The sequence below is a fragment of the Podarcis vaucheri genome (genome assembly GCF_965113315.1).
Source record: "Podarcis vaucheri genome assembly, chromosome: 14".
In the NCBI taxonomy this organism is placed as follows: Eukaryota; Metazoa; Chordata; class Lepidosauria; order Squamata; family Lacertidae; genus Podarcis; species Podarcis vaucheri.
In genome coordinates, this window is record NC_138752.1 from 2,247,786 (window position 1) to 2,264,011 (window position 16,226).

General features: G+C 45.0%; 1 protein-coding gene across 1 annotated transcript in view; it reads right to left on the reverse strand.

Annotated features, from left to right (window-relative positions):
• THSD4 (thrombospondin type 1 domain containing 4) overlaps positions 1–16,226 on the reverse strand; it is a 147,343-nt gene that overhangs the window by 130,250 nt on the left and 867 nt on the right. The window lies entirely within an intron of this gene.

Sequence of the window (16,226 nt, forward strand, 5' to 3'; positions counted from 1 at the left end):
GCCTGGGGGATCAACTGGACCCAAATCCAAACTAGATTCTCGACACCCAGGGTCCCTAAGGTCAGCTGCTGGAGGCTGAAGACTTGGGTTGCAACCTGAATTAGAGCATGCTGAAGCTGCTAGTTTCAGGGGCAAATTTGGACATGTAGGTCATCACGACAGTTCCCATACCACATTGGTGAGCAGCAGACATTGCCATGCCCCCAAGGAGAGTCAAAAAAATGTGATGCAATCACACAGCAGCACATAGCATAATTGCATTTTATTAAGATCAGCTCATAGTCACAAAAGAAGACCCAGGTAACTACCAACCGGTGAGCTTGACATTGATACCAGGAAAGTCATAGAACAGATAATTCAACAGTCGGTCTTTGAACACTTAGAAAAGGATGCTGTGATTACTGATGTCCAGCATGGGTTTCTCAAAAGCAAGTCATGCCAGACAAATCGTTTCCTGCTTGGCAGGGGGTTGGACTCGATGGCCCTTGTGGTCTCTTCCAACTCTATGATTCTATGAAATCTCATTTCTTTTTTTCTTTTCTTTTTTGAACGCAGCCCTGTTTAGGGAAGCTTTTAATGTTTGATGGATTACTGTATTTTAGTATTTTGTTGGAAGCTGCCCAGAGTGGCTTGGGAAGCCCAGCCCGATTGGTGGGGTATAAATAATAAATTATTATTATTATTATTATTATTATTATTATTATTATTATTATTAAATTACAAGCTTGGTGGATCAGGGGAATGCTGTGGACATAGTGTATCTTGACTTCAGTAAGCCTTTTGACAACATACCCCATGATATTCTTGTGGAGAAGCTTTATAAATAACTTGGCTGAAGGAACTGAGAGGATGCTCATCCAATCTGCAGATGACATCAAACTGTAGAAGGCAGAATTAGAACTCAAAATGACTTCAACAGATTGGAGAACTGGACCCAAGCTAACGAAATGAATTTCAATGGGAACAATGGGAACTTAGGCAGGAAGAACCAGCTGCAAAAATATAAGCTGTAATGATCTCTGGCAGGCAAGCAAGCACCGATAAGAAGCAATCACTCTCCGGCAGTTTTATGTACATTTATTTACAACAAAACACATCTAAAGCATGGCTTCTCACCTGCTCGCATTGACGATAGTTGGCCAGCCTGAAATTTCGCTCCTCCCACAGCAGAAAGGACACCAAACTCCCACCTTTCCCCTCTTGCCCTTCTGTTGCCCTCTGATCTTATCCAGTCTCCTAGAATGGGGACTGAAAGGCTGGCCTTCCCCCTGCCCCCCTTTCACTTGACACAGTCTCAGACCTCTGCTTATCTGCTGATTGCCTAGCAGCGCTCTGGCTGACTTCCGACTCTTCCTCTTCTTGAGAGCTAACAGTGTCTTCCTCTGGAAGGGGGGGGGGTCCGAACTGCCCATCTTGAGTTTGTCAGTCAGCTCTCATCTGCAGAGTCGGTGCCTCTTTCACTTAGTTCAGTTTCTGAATCTGACTCTTTCCTTACGCTCTGGTGAGCCACGTTCCTAACATAAGGTGGGGGACACCTGGCTTACTTGTGACGTAAGTGCATGTGAAAAGGATCTAGGGATCTTGGTAGACCACAGGCTTAACATGAGTCAGCAGTGTGATGTAGCAGCAGAAAAAGCTACGGCTGTCTAGTGTCCAGATCAAAGGAAGTAATAGTACCACTCTATTCTGCTTTGGTCAGACCACACCTGGAATCCTGTGTCCAGTTCTGGGCACCACAATTTAAGGAGGATGTTGACAAGCTGGAAAGTGCACAGAGCAAGGCGACCAAGAAGGCAACAACACTGCCAAAACTTTTGCAGAGCTGCTGCTAATGAAATCAAGAGTTGACAATCCTGGCCTAGATAGTCCGACTCAGCGTAAGGCAGCTGCCGACATTTCAGTCATTAGCCATAGCGTGTGAGTGGTGATGCAGCAATTTCCCTGTGTCATTCCTGACCATATCCAGTGATTAATGGTGAGGATATAAGCAACAGGGGAAATTTGTGCTTGTGAAGTGCCATCCAAAGCAGAAGTCTTCAAAGCAAGAGCAGAAATCCCCTCAAATCTCTGTGGTCCTGTTATTCTTTGACATAAATCTCTCAGCAGCGTTTAATCATGTGTCATCTGCAACCACATCCAGCTGTTTCATAACCAAATAACCCACAACAACCAGACATAAAACTCTCTTTTAAACAAACAGTTTCACTAAATTTCCCAGCTATGGTTGTGACACCCCCCGCCCCCCCCCCAAAAGGGACAGAGCGCTTCTGTGTGGTGGCAGCACAAGGGCAGGGGGGGGGGAATTGCAGAAGCTTCATAGCTTCATGTATCCATTTTATGTAGGCAGGTTCCAAAACAACCAGACAAATATCAAGTTGCAGTTGCCATAAGGGCATTTCTTCTACAATTTTCAATAATGATGAGGCAGGTGGGTTTCATATGCATCACAGTGGTGACTAACGGTAGTTCTAACCATAGAGGTGCATTGCATGGATAAGATGGCACACCACCAGTGGTAAGGCAAAACCACACAAGGCATTGAACCACTTGCTATCGGCTGCCTATCTGCCTCATGTGAGTGTTTCTATACAGCTGGAAGGTTTGATTTGCATCACTGGAAAGTGGGTGTACCGGATTAGCCCCATCCACTCAGAATTTTAGCTGTATGTAAGAAGTCTGCAAGTAACAGGCACACATAGGAAGATGAAAACCTTTGATAAATGATGTCTCCTTTGTTAGAATGTACAGATGTTATTCTTACTTGTCTTTTGTACTAAATCAATCTTCATTGGTTGGGTGCTTGAACGAACAAGTGGGCTGCAAGCCATTACTTAATTAAAGTTTTGAACTACTGTAGATATATTATAAGCTGTTCAAAATAATGCAAATAGACTGACTGAAAAAAGATTGCAGCAGTTTAGCTTCAGAGAGAGACAGAAACAAAATATATTAATGCTGATGTACTACTTCCAGAATCCCCGCAACAGGGTGAGCTCCCATTGCTCGGTCCCTGCTCCTGTCCAACCTAGCAGTTCAAAAGCACATCAAAGTGCAAGTAGATAAATAGGTTCCTCTGGCAGGAAGGTAAATGGCGTTTCCGTGCACTGCTCTGGTTCACCAGAAACGTCTTAGTCATGCTGGCCATGACCCAGAAGCTGTCTGTGGATAAACACCGGCTCCCTCAGCCAGTAAAACGAGATGAGCACCGCAACCTCAGAGTCATTCGTGACTTAACAGTCAGGGGTCCCTTTACCTATCACTTCCAGATATGTGGTAATAGGAGTCACAATGAATGTCTGTAATTATTACTCATTGTAAACTTGATGATGATGATAATGATAGTACCCCACCCATCTGACTGGGTCTCCCCAGCCACTCTGAGCGGTTTACAGCATATACAGAAACATAACAAAACAACAAACATTAAAAACTTCACTAAACAGGGCTGCCTTCAGATGTCTTCTAAAGGTTTTATAGTTACTTATCTCCTTGACATCTGATGGGAGGGCGTTCTACAGGGCGGGTGCCACCACTGAAAAGGCCCTCTGCTTGGTTCCCTATAACCTCACTTCTCACAGTGAGGGAGCCACCAGAAGACACTTGGAGCTGGACATCAGTGAATGATGGGGGTGAAGACACTCCTTCAGGCATATTGGGCCCAGGCAGTTTAGAATGCAGCACACAGATTTACAGTGTAGCCCTCTGCATTATCTCTCCAACAGTAAGGGAAGGAAGTCCTAGGGATGGGGAAGAAATGCAATTCAGTTTGCAATTATACCTAATTCATCCTTTCCAAAACAATATGTGAAGCAAAACACAGCCACCGTTTGACATTTGCACTTCTCCAAACTTCACAATGAAGTCATCTGGTCAAGTAATATGTCCAAAAATGAATATACTCTACATTAAAACACAAAATTGAGTGAAAATAATGTATGCAATATACTATACAGTGGTACCTTGGGTTACATACGCTTCAGGTTACAGACTCTGTGAACCCAGAAATAATACCTCGGGTTAAGAACTTTGCTTCAGGATGAGAACAGAAATCATACTCCGGCGGCGTGCCAGCAGCAGGAGGCCCCATTAGCTAAAGTGGTGCTTCAGGTTAAGAACAGTTTCAGGTTAAGAACGGACCTCCGGAATGAATTAAGTACTTAACCCAAGGTACCACTGTATAAGAGGAAATTGTTTTGCAAAAAAAAATGCGTATTCAGCAAAATTGCATACAGCAGTGTGCATAACAGAAGAAAATCACATTTGGAGGCTGATGAATTTTCATGAGGACATTGCAAACAGATATGGAAATGCAGACACTCAGACTGAAAATTTAGAAAGTGAGAAACTGAAACTGAAATTGACAGAGTTGACCATCCCTAGTTCCAACACTGGCAGAAATTACTTGGTCATCTGAAAAATAACTTAACTGTGAAAGAAAGAAAGAAAGAAAGAAAGAAAGAAAGAAAGAAAGAAACCCCACCCATGAGAATTTCACTAAATTATTTCCCTCCCCTTTAATAATTTTCAAATGTAGTTTCTTTTTTCATGAATTGATGGGGAGTGGTAAACATATAGAAGAAAATTTCAGCACAGCACTGCTTTGTTCATGTTATGCTAGATTTTCCTACCAGTTTACTTTTTACAAGCGCTTCTTATTATCATGCTAATTAAGAGAGAGGGAGAGGTGGCTAACAATGCTAATGAGTAAAAAAAGAACAGCCCTCGCTATGAGAGCAGAACAAGAAATTGGAACCCAGGATCCAACACTGGCAAAACGGTGACCTTGATCCATTGATGGGATTGCAGAAGAGCATTCTGAATTTTCAAACAGGTTCAGCACCCTGTGTATAAACAGAGTTGCTCTCAGAGTTTCTGTACTAAGTTATCCTTTTTCGCTTGCTAGGATTCTATCATTTTAGTTTCCAAAAGAAAAGCACAATCATTGTATATGCATAGAATCATTCAAAGGGATCCAAAGGGTCATCAAGTCCAATCCCCCATTATGCAGGAATCACAACTATGAATCCCTGGCAGATGGCCATCCAACCTCTGCTTAAAAACTTCCAAGGAAGAAGAGTCCACCACATTCTGAAGTAGTCTGTTCCACTGTCAAACACCTCTTCAAATCAGAAAGTTCTTCTTTGTCATTTGAATTCATTGGTTTGGGGCCTACGGCCTGGTACAGCAATAAACAAGCTTACTCAATCTTCCATGTGACAACCCTTCAGGTACTTGAATATAGCTCTCCTACCACCTCCCTATCTCCTCTTCTCCATACCCAGCTCTCTCATCTGTCCCTTCTAAGGCTTGGTTTCCAGACCTTTTATCACCTTGATCACACACAAGTATCACCACCAAGTGTTTGAGTTTCTTTGGGAATGAGTTAGCATAATTTATCCTGAAGGGTAGTAATTAAATTACATACACCGGGGAAGAAGAAGAAAAACTTTATTCAACTGAATCTGCCAAAAAAGATTGAAGTTTACACATGGAATTGCATAAAACATTCTACAGTTTCAATTTTTATGATTTATTTATTATATTTATACACTGCCCGTCCTCTCTTTGGCACCTAGGACAGGTACAGGTAAGCAAAAAATTCAAACAAAAATAAAATATTAAAAACATTGTACGATGTAATAGCACTATGCATTGACTCTTATCTGAATAATGAGGTGGATTGGAGTACTACCAACACAGACTGCACCACAAGGCATGTCAAGGTGGATCAGAGATTCACCCATCTTCTAACTAGCTCAGTTTTTCCATAAAGGTAAATGCATGACCAACATCCTCACCTTTCTCTTTATTTCTCTGAGAACCAGAACCAGAACCAGACTGACTGAACAAACACTCAGCGTTCAAGGGGGGAATCATAGAATCATAGAATCATAGAGTTGGAAGAGACCACAAGGGCCATCGAGTCCAACCCCCTGCCAAGCAGGAAACACCATCAGAGCACTCCTGACATATGGTTGTCAAGCCTCTGCTTAAAGACCTCCAAAGTAGGAGACTCCACCACACTCCTTGGCAGCAAATTCCACTGTCGAACAGCTCTTACTGTCAGGAAGTTCTTCCTAATGTTTAGGTGGAATCTTCTTTCTTGTAGTTTGGATCCATTGCTCCGTGTCCGCTTCTCTGGAGCAGTAGAAAACAACCTTTCTCCCTCCTCTATGTGACATCCTTTTATATATTTGAACATGGCTATCATATCACCCCTTAACCTCCTCTTCTGCAGGCTAAACATGCCCAGCTCCCTTAGCCGTTCCTCATAAGGCATCGTTTCCAGGCCTTTGACCATTTTGGTTGCCCTCTTCTGGACACGTTCCAGTTTGTCAGTGTCCTTCTTGAATTGTGGTGCCCAGAACTGGACACAGTACTCCAGGTGTGGCCTGACCAGAGCAGAATACTGTGGCACTATTACTTCCCTCGATCTAGATGCTATACTCCTATTGATGCAGCCCAGAATTGCATTGGCTTTTTTAGCTGCCGCGTCACACTGTTGGCTCATGTCAAGTTTGTGGTCAACCAAGACTCCTAGATCCTTTTCACATGTACTGCTCTCAAGCCAGGTGTCACCCATCTTGTATTTGTGCCTCTCATTTTTTTTGCCCAAGTGCAATACTTTACATTTCTCCCTGTTAAAATTCATCTTGTTTGTTTTTGCCCAGTTCTCTAATCTGTCAAGGTCGTTTTGAAGTGTGATCCTGTCCTCTGGGGTGTTAGCCACCCCTCCCAGTTTGGTGTCATCTGCAAATTTGATCAGGATGCCCTTGAGTCCATCATCCAAGTCGTTGATAAAGATGTTGAATAAGACCGGGCCCAAGACAGAACCCTGTGGCACCCCACTAGTCACTCTTCTCCAGGATGAAGAGGAACCATTGATGAGCACCCTTTGGGTTCGGTCAGTCAGCCAGTTACAAATCCACTGAGTGGTAGCATAGTCAAGACCGCATTTTACCAGCTTCTTTACAAGAATATCATGGGGCACCTTGTCAAATGCTTTGCTGAAATCAAGGTAGGCTACATCCACTGCGTTCCCTTCATCTACCAGGCTTGTAATTCTGTCAAAAAACGAGATCAGGTTAGTCTGACATGACTTATTTTTCAGAAATCCATGCTGACTATTGGTGATCACAGCATTCCTTTCTAGGTGCTCACAGACTGTTTGCTTAATGATCTGCTCCAGAATCTTCCCTGCTATTGATGTCAGACTGACTGGGCGGTAATTATTTGGGTCCTCTCTTTTCCCCTTTTTGAAAATAGGAACAACATTTGCCCTCCTCCAGTCTGCGGGACTTCGCCTGTTCTCCAGGAATTCTCAAAGATGACTGCCAGTGGTTCTGAGATCACATCTGCCAGTTCTTTTAATACTCTTGGATGCAGTTCATCTGGCCCTGGAGACTTGAATACATCTAATCTAGCCAAATATTCTTGTACTATCTCCTTAGTTATTCTGGGCTGTGTTTCCTTTGCTGAATCATTTGCTTCAAATTCTTCAGGTCGGGCATTGTCTTCTTTATCGGAGAAGACTGAGGCAAAGAAGGCATTGAGGAGTTCAGCCCTTTCTGTGTCCCCTGTTTGCATTTCACCATCTTCTCCTCTGAGTGACCCCACTGTTTCTTTGTTCTTCCTTTTGCTACGAACATACCCATAAAAGCCTTTTTTGTTGCTTTTAACCTCTCTAGCAAGCCTGAGTTCATTCTGTGCTTTAGCTTTTCTGACTTTGTGTCTACACGTGCTGGCTATTTGTTTGAATTCCTCTTTGGTGGTTTCCCCCCTTTTCCATTTTTTGTACACATCCTTTTTTAATCTTAATTCAGTTAAAAGTTCTTTAGATAGCCACCCTGGTTTCTTTAGGCACCTTCCATGTTTTCGTCTCATTGGTATTGCCTGACGTTGTGCTTTTACTATCTCCGTCTTAACAAACTCCCAGCCATCATGAACTCCCTTTCCTTTTAGTATTGCTGTCCATGGGATCTCACCCAGCACTTCCCTAAGTTTTATGAAGTCGGCTTTCTTAAAGTCAAGAAATTGAGTCCTAGTATGCTTGGCTGCTACTGTCCGCTGTATAGTAAACTTCAGAAGAGCATGATCACTCGCGCCTAATGATCCTTCCACATCTACCCCACTAACCAGGTCATCAACATTGGTTAGGACCAGGTCTAAAATGGCTGTTCCTCTTGTTGCTTCTCCCACTTTCTGGACAATGAAGTTGTCTGCAAGGCCAGTGAGGAATCTGTTTGACCTTATGCTCTTGGCTGAGTTTGACGTCCAACAAATATCCGGGTAATTGAAGTCCCCCATTACTACTATCTCCCTTCCTTTTGCATGCTTGGCCATCTGTTCCAGGAAGGCATCATCTATGTCCTCCGTTTGGCTTGGGGATCTATAGTAAACTCCCACAATGAGGTCTCTGTTATTCTTCTCTCCCTTAATTTTGACCCAAATGCTCTCACTTTGGCTTTGAGGTTCTAAATCTTGGAGCTCTTCACAGGTATACACACCCCTGACATATAACGCCACTCCTCCTCCTTTCTTGTCTGGTCTGTTTCTCTGAAATAGATTGTATCCCTCCATTATTACATTCCAATCGTGGGACTTATCCCACCAGGTTTCAGTGATGCCTATTATGTCATATTTAGTTTGCTGTACCAAGAGCTCAAGCTCATCTTGTTTATTTCCCATGCTTTGCGCATTAGTGTACAGACATTGAAGTCCATTAATCATTCCCCGTGTCTCTTATTTAAGGATTTTTTCCTCCCTCCACTAGGTCCGCGTGCTGTTTGCTCCATTTGGTCTATGACATTTGGATGATCATCTTCATTAACATCTCTCCTTCCTGTTCCCAAATCACTGATTGGTGTCTATAGGGGAAATAATTTGCTGTAATTAAAGGTTAGACCTGTCTGTCAAAATGAAAGATGACCTCCTGTCTCTCCACCGACTCCCTTCGCCTCGCTGCCTTCTCCAAGAGTATTAAAAGAACTGGCAGATGTGATCTCAGAACCACTGGCAGTCATCTTTGAGAATTCCTGGAGAACAGGCGAAGTCCCGGCAGACTGGAGGAGGGCAAATGTTGTCCCTATTTTCAAAAAGGGGAAAAGAGAGGACCCAAATAATTACCGCCCAGTCAGTCTGACATCAATACCAGGGAAGATTCTGGAACAGATCATTAAGCAAACAGTCTGTGAGCACCTAGAAAGGAATGCTGTGATCACCAATAGTCAGCATGGATTTCTGAAAAATAAGTCATGTCAGACTAACCTGATCTCGTTTTTTGACAGAATTACAAGCCTGGTAGATGAAGGGAACGCAGTGGATGTAGCCTACGTGTCCAGAGGAGGGCAACCAAAATGGTCAAAGGCCTGGAAACGATGCCTTATGAGGAACGGCTAAGGGAGCTGGGCATGTTTAGCCTGCAGAAGAGGAGGTTAAGGGGTGATATGATAGCCATGTTCAAATATATAAAAGGATGTCACATAGAGGAGGGAGAAAGGTTGTTTTCTGCTGCTCCAGAGAAGCGGACACGGAGCAATGGATCCAAACTACAAGAAAGAAGATTCCACCTAAACATCAGGAAGAACTTCCTGACAGTAAGAGCTGTTTGACAGTGGAATTTGCTGCCAAGGAGTGTGGTGGAGTCTCCTACTTTGGAGGTCTTTAAGCAGAGGCTTGACAACCATATGTCAGGAGTGCTCTGATGGTGTTTCCTGCTTGGCAGGGGGTTGGACTCGATGGCCCTTGTGGTCTCTTCCAACTCTATGATTCTATGATTCTATGATTCTATGATTCTATGTTGAAGGAAACACATGGGTCATCCTTAACCTCTGAGTTTTGGCTGTGACAGAAGGGCATTAGCAATGAGTTGGACAAACAGGGCCCCCAGAATGCTCTGTCAGAGCAACACTATATCTCTAGGCAGCCTTGCTCAACCTTGCTCTGGGCTGGGTGAGTTTCGTCCCCTCCAAATTTACTGTGGTGCAGGGCCAGCTCTACCATGAGGCAGTATGAGCCAGCTGCCTCTGGTGACAAATCCTGAAGGACAGAAAGGGGCTAGAAAGGCATGCCTTGTGGTGTGTCCTGCAACCCTGAGGCCAGCTTCCCGCCCCAGCATGGCCAGCGCACCAGTGAGAAGGTGTGAGGTGACCCGCCTTAGGCAGCATGCTCCACATGGGGCAAGAGATCTTGATCCGGATTCAGCTTCAGGTAAACCAAAGACATAGATGAAAGCCAAAGCCAGGGAGAGCAGAGGCAACACCTGACAGAACGCCCCCTTTTCACCAAGACTCTCTGCCGAAGAGGGGCATTGCCACTGGCCTTCATGGGCCCGGATCTGGGGAAGGCATGGGTGGCAAAGGTTGCTGGGCCAGCAACAATCCATCCCACACATTTCGAAGAGTTAGCTCTTCCAGTTTGTGCTTCTGTTTGAACAGAGCTCATGGTCAAGATAAAAAATATGCCTGGATTTAGGCTAGGCCTGAGGTTGAGCTCACACAGACTGACCTTCCTTGGGAATCTGCACTTTGTGTATCCCAGGCCTCCTGTCTTTAACCCAGGCAAAGAAACAAATTCTGCATTTATATCCCACCTCCTTTTCCAAGGTGTCACACATGGTTCTCCCCCTCTTCATTTAATCCCCACAACAACCCTGTGAGGTATGTTAGGCTAAGAAATGGTGACTGGCCCAGGGAGCTTCAGGGCTGAGTGGAGGCTAGAACCCCAGACTCCCAGGTCCGAGTCTCTGACCACCATAGCATGCTATCACTGTTGAATTCAGTGATTCAAAAGAGCATTGTCCCACAACCCAGGAAACAGCCACACCAATTCTAGAGGGTGGAAGCGTTGTCAGCCCCCTCAATATTAGCAGGGGGATCCAACCCCCCCCCCCCAATATTATTGGGGCAGAGGAGGCCAAACTGCTGAGCTGAGGGCAGTGCAGAATCAGAGGCAGGCTCCTCCTGAGCGCTAGAGAGAAGCCATTACCATTGAAGCTACATGGAACTGGGCAAAGCAGCCTCCCGATGCCGCGCCTCCTCCCGACGTCACACGCACAATGCGCCTCTGCCCCCCTCCCCAATCTTTGGCGCAATGCACTGCCTCTGCCAGGAAGCATAGTCCGTAATCCAGCTACAGCAGAGAACCCGAAAGGAAGGGTGGGTGTCCTGATGCTAACAGCCAAAAGGCCACACAATTACTCAGCAAATAATGAGCCAGGTCCATTTCCTGATGGCTTTCTGGTGGAGATGCAGAATAATTCCACCTGTCTCTCCCAGACAGAGCTGCGCACACTCAGAAGAACAACTTGCCAAAAGAGTGCTCCACATAGGAATGAGCCAAAATCATTGTACAGCCAACGTGCTGAAGGGTGTGTGTGTGAGAGGTTTTTTAATAGAAATGGTAGACCAGAGTTTCACAAGAACATCTAATTAACATGTATTGTGAGCCTTGAAAGCCATTTGTGTGTCTCATTATGTCCCATGGTATCTGAGAGCTTCATGGCAAAAAAAGCATTTCCGGGTTGATAGAGGGGGAAATCACAAGCACCATCTTTTTAAAGAGCTGTTTGAATAAGATGCATATCGTTTCCACTATGGGGAAAAGAGTTGGTCAATTATTTTGGCATTTTCGCAGAAATGTGCCTTGCTTTCAGCAGGGCTTGGGGAAAATATTTTAAATTCCTGGGGGTTGGTATAAAATTTCAAGGTGTCATTTGTGCACAGGGATAGACAACTGTTTCAGATTCTGGGGAAATCATTTGCCTGCGTACCTGGGCACCTCAGCACCTGAAACTCCCCAGCCTTCCTTTTAATATTATAAGACTCTAGGAAAGGAGGGAAATTTCATTTGATCTAAAGTGAGCTGTCTTGAAGGTGTGTTAGGGATGATATTTCTAAAAATATACAGTCAAGTACTGCCACAGAACATATGTAACTAATGCAGCTTGTATGATGTTGACTTAATAGGAAATACTAATAACAACAGTTTGGGTTCTTGTAAAAAACAACAACACAGCCTTAAACATTGCTCTATCTTAGGACATCATAACATGCAAGTAGATATTTCACAGTTATTGAGATTTCACAAGTTTTTATGGCATTTGATTTAGCTTGTAAAATTTGGCACTGAGAAGATCTGGAGATCAAAGCCAACAACTTCCTCACCTTCTGCTTTGCACATTTTTCACACCTGCTCACAACCATTGTTCTCTTTTGCTGCTGCTTAAGTGCCATTGGCACAATCACCCGACAGCGCCCTCTAGCCAATCAGATCTGACTATGTGACAACATCACTCAGAGTGAAGAGTTTGGAATAAGGTGAATTGAAGGACCACCATCCCGTGTGGACTTGCCTACACACTGTGTGCATCAGCAGATGCCGTTCTCCACATCCAGCTGTCTTCAGAATCTCAGCTAGCAATGACAAAAGAACCAGGACTTCTCAAGATTGACACCCAGGCTGTGGAATTCCCTGCCCCAACAGGGATGTTTCTGTGATGTTTTCTCAGGAAATTGCAGTGATTTTTTTTAACTCTGTGAAGTGAAGTTTTTATTTACTTTTCATTTATGTTTTCTGCTGGCTCTGGTTTGTGTGTATGTACATATTTTGATGTGTTTTGCATACACTCTCAATTTGTGTAGCTTTTTCTTCTCCCAAAGATATCCCACAAGCACCCCAAAGTTGATGGGCATTGCTATTCAGATGGTGTATTGCACTGCATCTTGTGACTGATTATGTGGAGCAGAGGTTAGCTGCCCCCCTCCCCAATATTTTTTTCAAGTTGGCACCCATGCCTGCAAAGCAGCAGAGGTTTAGAACCAGGGTTTTCCTTCTTCTAGATGGGCTACATTCCCAGGTTGACGAGCCCCATCTTCCCCTCACTTCCCTCCACAGCACGGGCAGAAACAGCCTTCTTGACTGTCTGACCCATTCTTGGTCTTACCTGCTCCATCCGCTGGAGCCTGTCTTTGCAAGCAGGGGAAGACCCTAACTCACTAAGGGTTTGAGACCCATCAGCCACCCTACCCTCACCTCACCTACTGTAGCTGGTCAGTGGAAACCATTTCCTGGGGTGTGGCTGCTGTCACGTGATGACAGCTCCTAGGAGCCACAGGTGAGAGCTAAATGCAGGGTGGGGACCAAAGGGGGGAAAACGACCCTAGAAAGAGCACATGTCCCCACCAGAGGTACTACCCTTCCCCTAACACCCCATACACAGCATTCATATACATTCAAAGCTGGAAAATAAAAAGTTCAAGCAAATATAGAAAACTTCCCATTGTCCTGAGTGCTGGTACAGAGGGAAAGAGGGAACCACATCTCTGATGCTCAGCTGGCACCACCAGGAAAGGACTTTGGGGCAGAGGTCCAGAGCTGCACTCAGCAAAATGAGCAGCAGGCTCCCCAAATGCAGCAGGGATCGTTTGCCCCATTTTGAAATCAATTAAAGAGGAGGGCATAATCATATTTGAAGTAAACAAAGTTAAACACATTAGCACTTAAATCCCTGCCCCTCTGTGACCATTAAGAGCATTAAGTGCAGAGTCTTAAGTGATCCCTGCACATTGCTGGTGGGTGTCTTTCCATGTTGTGGCAGCTCCACAGCCTGCTGCCACCAGGCACCAAGATTTCCCCCCTAACTGCTCCAGCTGGCTAGTTGTGTGTGACTGGCTGACGGGGTTGGTGTGAAAGAGCCAGTTCCACCGAGTGAGGATTGGCTGGGTGGCCTCGACAACGAGGATGTGCTCCCTCTTGTCCTCACCACCCCTCAGGCACACACACAGCTTGCAAGGACTGCTAACCTAGGGCAGAGGTGGCCACCTCCTTGGATGGCTTTAAAAGAGGATTGGGCAAATTCAAGGAGGGGGAGGAGGAGGAGGAGGAGGAGGCTACTGATGCTTACGAGCCATGATAGTTATGCTATAGCAGATCTGGTCATGGTTGGCCCCTGTGAAAACAGGATGCTGACTAGATGGGCTTGATCCAGCAGGCGCTTCTTATCTTCTCATTTCCACATCCATTCACTAAAGGGTACCAACAATATCTGCTCTGCTGTGAAGGGACAGCTCCCTCGGGCCTCCTCTTCCTCCCCGTCCCCTGGGGGCAGCCATTTCATCGGAGTGCCTCAGTGTGAGATGTGGCAAGAAGGGTTCACGCCACCAGCTTTGCTGAAAGACCAGCTGCATCAGGCATCACCTATCTCTGAACTGTGCCAGCTGCTCATTATAAGCAGAACTGAGGTGTCCCCCTCCCTCTTCTCTGCCTGTCCCTTTCCCCTTGTGTGTTGGGGGGGGGGGTGTTTTATTGGACTGTAAGCCAGCAGGCAGGGACTGTCTTGCTATAGTTGGTTGTATGAAAGCTGCTCTGAGATCCCTTTGGGCCAAAGAGCGGGATAGAAACGCTCTAAATAAATAAAATCAATAAATTGAATCCCCAACAAGAGAGGCATGTTTTGTGGGTAGGATGGGAGACACAAATGTTCACAAAATGCACTCTCTCCTTCCATTCAAGCAATGCCTTAGCTCTTCTGCAACTTTTATCACAGGTATGTTTACTTTCTTTTCTTTTTTAAAGCAAAGCAGATTCTGCTCCCCCCTCCCACCCCCGCCCCTATTTCAGAGACAATAAAGCAGAGCCTGTTTTCACATTCTGCATGCTCTGGGGCCAGAGAGCTAAATGGACTGGGGAAAGTCTAAAGCATGTGGCAGCCGATTTCCAGTGTGAAAACATTCCAAGTTGCACCTCCTCCTCTGGCAATTCATTTCCAGGTAAGAGCACAGCCCTCGCTTTAACGGGTAATAAGGGGAACTGGCAGCCCAACTCTGCTCTGCCGTTCTGGATTTGAGCTTTACATGGTTTTCTCAAGACCACATGTGTGCTCTGCGGTGACAGAAATACTTTCCATATGAGCAGCCACAGTCTCTCTCTAGCCAGGGCAAGGTAAGTTGGGGGGGGGGGCTCCAGCTAAGTGATAGAGCACATGCTTCTCATGCAAAACCCCCGGTATCTCCAGGGTGAGGGCTGAGAAAGAGACACACAGCCTGGAACCCTGGAAAGATGCTGCAGTCAGTGCATGCAATCATGAGGCACCTGGATCAATGACCTGACACTGCTAAAGGCTGCTTCCCATGTTCTTATGTCAGTCATATTTCACTGTTTGTCACCCATGGCTGTTACGGTATAAATCCCATTGTGCTCTTGTGGGATAAAGCCACAGCTCAGTGGTAGAGCATCTGCTCTGCATGCAGAAGGTTCCCGGTTCATTCCTCAGTATTTCTGGGAGAGACCCCATGTGAAATCCTGGAGAGCCACTTTTGATCAATGTGAACTATAATGAGGTAGACAAGAGAGCCACTTGATTCAGCATCAGGCAGCTTCCTTTGTTCCAAGTCCATCTACAAATTCAGTAAGAAAAAAACCAGTGCAATAAGTTTAAAGCTCTTTAAGAGCAATCCTGGGGCAATGGGTAACCTCCTGGCATCATGAACTTCTATGTACTCGAAATTAGTTCAGACTCTGCTCCCAGGTGACCTATGCATTTATATTTAATTACTGGTACATCAGCCAAGGCAATTGCCAACCCAGAAGGACTTCCAAATAAAGCTCTGGTTTCAGAAATTGCTGGACTGATTCATCCTGCATCTCCTCCACAGGCACACAGTATATGGCTAGGAGTGAAAGTGATCTTCAGCCTCAAGCCAGCTGCCGGAGGCACAGATGTCAGCTCAGCTCACTCCAGCAGCAGTGAAAGTAGCTGAGAGGAGCCTATAAAGCTGCTGGAAATGTCTGACAAGACTAACAAAAGGCAGAGCTTGAAAACAGAGTCTCTGTTCCTCCCAAGACTGACACTTTTTCACTAGTTTTTCTGCACACAAGACGACTTCTGTCCACTGGTCATTATAAGCAGACATAAATGTGTACTTTAATTGGACAACTACAACCAGCATTTTCATGGTAGTACTTAGAATAATCGAACCATTTTTTGTGGTGTGTGGTTTTCCAAATCCATGTACTAGATCTCTGAGATTTTTCATTTAAGTACGAGAACATTTGGCATGGAAAGCTTGGATATTAAACACAAAGAAGGACGCCCCAATGATTTCAAATCATGTTGTCTTAAATTAAATAAATCACAGCATGTCTACTCAAAAGTAAGTCCTGCTGAGTACAAGAGAACTTACTTCCAGGTATGTAGGATTACAACTTCCATAAGAAACCGTAACAAT